A 7,178-nucleotide genomic window follows, 5' to 3' on the forward strand; every position below is an offset into this window, starting at 1 on the left:
CATTGGATCGCTGCACTATGTAGCGTGCCTCATTTTGGTCCTCCGGAAGTTCCTGTCTAGTTAGGTAGGCCAGGAATGGTTCTGTCCACAGGGCAATAATGGCCATTATTACGTGGGCTGAAGGTGTTATTTTGGTGGCAGAGCCTCCGACTGTGTCAGAGTATTCGCTATCGGGCATTTTGGCCGGGTCTGGACTATTGTTACTGTTGGGGAACGTAGTAATTTCAAAATTTTCCTACGCACACGCAAGATCATGGTGATGCATAGCAACGAGGGGAGAGTATGATCTACGTACCCTTGTAGATCGCAACGGAAGCGTTGACACAACGTAGAGGGAGTAGTCGTACGTCTTCTTCCCGATCCGACCGATCCAAGCACAGTTACTCCGGCACCTCCGAGTTCTTAGCAGACGTACAGCTCGATGACGATCCCCGTGCTCCGATCCAGCAAAGCTTCGGGGAGGAGTTCCGTCAGCACGACGGCGTGGTGACGATCTTGATGTATTACCGACGCAGGGCTTCCCCTAAGCACTACAACGATATGATCGAGGTGGAATATGGTGGCAGGGGGCACCGCACACGGCTAAGGAACGATCTCAATGATCAACTTGTGTGTCTAGAGGTGCCCCCTGCCTCCGTATATAAAGGAGCCAAGGGGGAGGGGTGCGGCCAGCCCTATGAAGGCGCAGGAGGAGTCCTACTCCTACCGGGAGTAGGACTCCCCCCCCCCCAATCCTATTCCAAATAGGACTCCCAAGGGGGAAAGAGAGAGAGAGGTGGCCGGCCACCTCTCCTAGTCCTAATAGGACTAGGGGAGGGGGGAGGCGCGCAGCCCACTATGGGCAGCCCCTTTCACCTTTCCACTAAGGCCCAATAAGGCCCATATGACTCCCGGGGGGTTCCGGTAACCTCCCGGTAATCCGGTAAAATCCTGATTTCACCCGGAACACTTCTGCTGTCCAAACATAGGCTTCCAATATATCAATCTTTATGTCTCGACCATTTCGAGACTCCTCGTCATGTCCGTGATCACATCCGGGACTCCGAACAACCTTCGGTACATCAAAATGCATAAACTCATAATAACTGTCATCGTAACGTTAAGCGTGCGGACCCTACGGTTCGAGAACAATGTAGACATGACCGAGACACGGCTCCGGTCAATAACCAATAGCAGGACATGGATGCCCATATTGGCTCCTACATATTCTACGAAGATCTTTATCGGTCAAACCGCATAACAACATACGTTGTTCCCTTTGTCATCGGTATGTTACTTGCCCGAGATTCGATCGTCGGTATCCAATACCTAGTTCAATCTCGTTACCGGCAAGTCTCTTTACTCGTTCCGTAATACATCATTTCACAACTAACATATTAGTTGTAATGCTTGCAAGGCTTATGTGATGTGTATTACCGAGAGGGCCCAGAGATACCTCTCCGACAACCGGAGTGACAAAACCTAATCTCGAAATATGCCAACCCAACATGTACCATTGGAGACACCTGTAGTACTCCTTTATAATCACCCAGTTACGTTGTGACGTTTGGTAGTACCCAAAGTGTTCCTCTGGTAAATGGGAGTTGCATAATCTCATAGTTATAGGAACATGTATAAGTCATGAAGAAAGCAATAGCAACATACTAAATGATCGGGTGCTAAGCTAATGGAATGGGTCATGTCAATCAGATCATTGAACTAATGATGTGACCTCGTTAATCAAATAACAACTCATTGTTCATGGTTAGGAAACATAACTATCTTTGATTAACGAGCTAGTCAAGTAGAGGCATACTAGTGACACTTTGTTTGTCTATGTATTCACACATGTATTATGTTTCTGGTTAATACAATTCTAGCATGAATAACAAACATTTATCATGATTATAAGGAAATAAATAATAACTTTATTATTGCCTCTAGGGCATATTTCATTCAGTCTCCCACTTGCACTAGAGTCAATAATCTAGATTACACTGTAATGATTCTAACACCCATGGAGCCTTGGTGCTGATCATGTTTTGCTCGTGGAAGAGGCTTAGTCAACGGGTCTGCAACATTCAGATCCGTATGTATCTTGCAAATCTCTATGTCTCCCACCTGGACTAGATCCCGGATGGAATTGAAGCGTCTCTTGATGTGTTTGGTCCTTTTGTGAAATCTGGATTCCTTTGCCAAGGCAATTGCACTAGTATTGTCACAAAAGATTTTCATTGGTCCCGATGCACCAGGTATGACACCTAGATCGGATATGAACTCCTTCATCCAGACTCCTTCATTCGCTGCTTCCGAAGCAGCTATGTACTCCGCTTCACATGTAGATCCCGCTACGACACTTTGTTTAGAACTGCACCAACTGACAGCTCCACCGTTCAATGTAAACACATATCCGGTTTGCGATTTAGAATCGTCCGGATCAGTGTCAAAGCTTGCATCAACGTAACCTTTTACGGTGAGCTCTTTGTCACCTCCATATACGAGAAACATATCCTTAGTCCTTTTCAGGTATTTCAGGATGTTCTTGACCGCTGTCCAGTGATCCACTCCGGGATTACTTTGTGTCAGTGTACTAGAGTAGGGGTACCCTAGTATCCCGAACTCGTGCACGGGCAGTCGCAGCATCCCGCGGCAAGGCTTGCCGGGTGACCGCCAAAGTCCTCCGTGGTTCCTTTGGAGCCATTCAAGAACAAAGTGTCCAAGCCAAGAAGACAAGGCCTCGGCAAGAGGAGCTTGCCGGGAAGGCTAACAAAAACATCCCAAGACCCCGGCAAGAGGAGCTTGCCGGGAAGGCCACCCAAGGCATTTCAAGGAACTTGCCGTGGTGCGCCACGCGCCCCGGCAAGGCCCGGTGAGCGACAAGCTCCCGGACGCGACAAGACGACGACAGCGGCAAGACGCTTGCCGTGGCAAGCCACCTCCCTGGGCCCACGCTCCAGCGCACCCACCAACGTGTCGCTCTAGGGCCCTTCCAGGCATACGTGGCGGGAGGCTGTGCAGCCAGCGGCGTGCGGTGGCAAGCGGCGCTGACAAGATCGCCATCGTGGCGAACAGTGGCGTCCCTGGCGGTCCCTTTTTGCACTATTTAGGCGACACAGACGAGCATTTAAGGCCTTTGTCCCCTGCCGTCAGGGTTAGGTATGATACACTGTAGCAGGTAGCTGCGCCTACCACAGCACCTTTCCATTTTTGCCCTTTACCTCAATTGCCACCTGTCGGTAACCCCTTGAGCATATAAAAGGAGGCCCGTGTGCAACGTAGAGGGGTTTTTTTTAGCGGGTTCGAATACTCACGCTCGGTCTTGCTAGCTGCTGAAGTGTACTATAGCACTCCGCGCTCCCGAGCAAGAAATCAATACAAACCATAAAGCAGGAGTAGGGTTTTACGCATCCGTGCGGCCCGAACCTGGGTAAATCGCTCGCGTGCATCGCCTCGATTTGCTCTTTGCACGACCTCCACCCCCACCGAACCGAAAGGGACCCGGTCCGTTGGTCCCATAGGTGCCCGTGGATCAGTACCCCGGCATCTTTGGCGCGCCAGGTAGGGGGCGTCAAAGTTGTGTGAACCAGATCCGGCGTTCTCGCGAGCTAGATTTTCATCATCTTCATCAACATGCCGCCGAAGAAGAAGGTTTCGGAGGCAGCTGCTCCGTCCACGCCGAGCCAACCACCGCCAGAGCAAACGGCTGGTGGGGCGGGCGCTGGCGGAAGAACGGGCGCAGACGAGGGAGCTCACGGTGCTGCCAGGTCCAAGGGCGAGGCTGCGCTGCCCGTCGGTGGCGTAGCCGGTTCCCACAACGACCGGACGCACTCCAAGACCTCGGCATCCGTACATGCACCGCGCCCGTCTGAGGAGGCGCGGGACCGGCAGCGTCATGGTACTCACGGTATCATGCGTTTGCTAGATCAAGATCAAGCTGGTGGATCTCGGAGCGCTCAAGGCCACCATGCACGTCAACATGCTGGTACGAGCGAGGCACAATCGCCTGGACAGGATATTGCTCCTTCTAACGTGGTTAGGAGTCCGAGCATATCCCGCTCCTCGCACCGTTCGCCACCACCACCCGCCACTGCAGAAGAAGCTTTGGCGTGAGCTCAGCTGCTCCTAGACTACCCTCCAACGGCGGACAAGATCGACGATTGGAGGGCCACCATCCAGAGTCTCATCGGCTTTGCCAACGGCGACACTCCACGGCAACCGAGTGCGTCGCAGCCGCGGCAAGCCAGCCAGGCATGAGCCGGAGGCGACAAGACTGGTGGGGGTGCAACTACTGTGCACTCCCCGCCCCGAAGGCCAAGATCGCTGACTTGCCGGATCCACCTCGACAGCGACTCCACCACGTCGTCAGATCCGCGAGCTCGTCGCGATCAGCGCCAAGTTCTTTAAGAACGACAGCAAGAAGACGCTCGTACTCGCATCGAGCGCCGAAGAGAAGCGCGACGTCAATCAGACCAGCGTGCTGGGCCCTCTGTTGACATGCATGCGCCAGGGGAACCAGGCGACTTGCCGTACGCGATAGGTTGCCCTGCGTTCACTCGTGAGCTGCGGCAAGTCCAGTGGCCCAGCACGAAGAATTTCAAACCAGATGTACCGGAGAAGTACGACGGCAAGACACATCCGTCGGAGTTCCTCAGCATCTACACCATCGCGGTGCAGGCTGCCGGGGGGCAAGACGACAAGATCCTTGCCAACTACTTCCCACTGGTGCTCAAGCCCAACGTCAGGTCCTGGCTCATGCACTTGCCGGACAACTCCATATCCTCCTGGGCTGACCTATGCCATCAGTTTGTCGGTGCCTTTACAGGCGGCCACAAACCTCATGGCCAAGAGAGTGACCTTCATCTGCTCGCCTAGAAGGAAGGAGAGCCCCTGCGCAAGTACATCCAGAGGTTCAGCCATGTACAGTATAACATCCCAGACGTCCACCCCGCCGCGGTCATCAGCGCGTTCCATCAGAACGTGCGTAACCACAGGATGTGGGAGGAGATGGCGATGTGCAGGATCAGAGACGTCAGTGAGCTGTATGCCCTGGCCAACAAGTGTGCACGTGCTGAGGAAGGGAGGAGACTCCCCGGAGAGAAGACCGGAGCAGAAGGATCTGACAGTGAGGATGCTGCCCCGGCAAAGAAGAACCGGCGGCGGAACAGGAAGAAGAAAGGCAAAGAGGTGCTAGTCGTTGAGCAGTCCAACAACGAAGGTGGCGCCAAGCAGGCTAAAGTTGGTAGCTCCGGCAAGGAGGTTGCTGCATGCACCAACTGCCAGACTGTGACAGTCGCTGACAAGCAGGACGGCTCCAACAAACAATACTGCAAGATTCACCGCACCAAGGGCCATGACCTCCAGAGCTGCAAGAAGGTCGAGCAGCTTGTCCAGCAGCAAAAGGCTGAGTACGAGCGGCGAGACAAGGAGAGAGCCCAAGGAAGTGCTGGAGAATCCGGCAAGAAACGCGCGGGCTGGGGAGGACGCCGCGGCAAGGCCAAGCAGCGGCAAGGAGACAGACCTCCCCGCGGCCGCGACAACGATGAAGACGACAACGATGACGAAGACATGGATGATGTTGAGGCCAGTGAGCAGGAGTTCCAGAAAGCCACAGAAGTCTTGTGCATTGACGGCGGTGCTTCTCTGCATACCTCACACCGCCAACTCAAGCAGTGGGTGTAGGAAGTCAATGCAGCGGAACCACCTGTCGAATCGCGCAAACTTCTGAAATGGTCCAGCACGCCTATCATCTTTGACATTGAGGACCACCCTGATCGCACGACTGCGGTCGGGTGTTTGCCGATGTTGGTTTCACCAACTATCCGCAACCTCAAGGTCACCAAGATGCTAGTTGACGGCGGGGCCGGCTTGAACCTGATCTCCTCCGCTGTACTCCAAAAACTCCAGATCCCCGACAGCGAGCTCGAAGAGACCGGCACGTTCCAAGGAATCAACCCGGGAAGGAGCAAGCCGAAGGGGAAAGTCACATTGCCGGTAACATTTGGCAGCGAGCTGAACTTCAGGACTGAGAGGGTCACGTTTGACGTTGCCGATATTCCGTTGCCTTACAATGGGATACTTGGCCGTCCAGCACTCGCCAAGTTTATGGCAGCCTCTCATTACACATACAACATACTGAAGATGACAGGCCCGATAAGCGTCATCTCTGTCCCTGGAGACAAGAAGGATGCACTTATCTGTGCCGACAAGATTTACCAGGAAGCAGCAGCTGCCGCAGAATGCGAGTCACTTGCCGCTGAAGCACCCGGGGGGAAGAAGACCAAGCCCGGCAAGAGTTCTGATGCCCACTCCGGCAAGCGCACCTCTTCGGAGTGCTGCGCTGCCGTCGAGGACGCACCATCGAGCTCCACCGGCAAGTGTAAGAAGACGATGGCAGCTCTGCCAGAGACGAAAAAGGTGTCCGCCAAGGAGGACGGCACTGGTGGTACCTTCACCATCAGTGCCACCCTCGGCCATAAATAGGAAAGCGCGCTCATTGCTTTCCTGCGGGCGAATGTCGACGTGTTTGCGTGGCAACCGTCTGACATCCCCGGTGTTCCCAGGAAAGTGATTGAGCACCACCTTGTCGTTTGTCCTCATGCGCGGCCCGTCAAGCAGAAGGTCAGGGAGCAGGCAGTAGAGCGCCAAGAATTCATTGCAGAAGAGATCAAGAAGCTGGAAGCAGCAGGCCTTGTCAGAGGAGTGCTCCATCCTACGTGGTTGGCCAATCCTGTAGTTGTGCGCAAGGCAAATGGGAAATTGAGACTTTGTATCGATTTTACCGATGTTAACAAAGCTTGTCCCAAAGACCCATTTCCTTTGCCGCGCATTGACCAGATTGTCGACTCCACAGCCGGATGTGATTTGCTTTCATTTCTTGACGCATACTCAGGATACCATCAGATCTTCATGGCAGAAGAGGATGAGGAGAAGACCACATTTAATACTCCATGTGGCACGTACTGTTTCGTACGAATGCCTTTCGGATTAAAAAATGCTGGTTCAACATTTGCAAGAGTAGTCCATGTCGCCCTTGAGCCGCAAATACACAGGAATGTGGAAGCCTATATGGATGATATAGTGGTCAAGAGAAAGGACAAGGCAACTCTGATCCAAGATTTAGACGAGACCTTTACAAATCTGCGCAAGATCAGCCTCAAGCTCAACCCAGAGAAGTGTGTGTTTGGAGTCCCCTCCGGCAA

Source organism: Triticum dicoccoides, chromosome 6A, assembly GCF_002162155.2.
Source record: "Triticum dicoccoides isolate Atlit2015 ecotype Zavitan chromosome 6A, WEW_v2.0, whole genome shotgun sequence".
NCBI classification, from domain to species: domain Eukaryota; kingdom Viridiplantae; phylum Streptophyta; class Magnoliopsida; order Poales; family Poaceae; genus Triticum; species Triticum dicoccoides.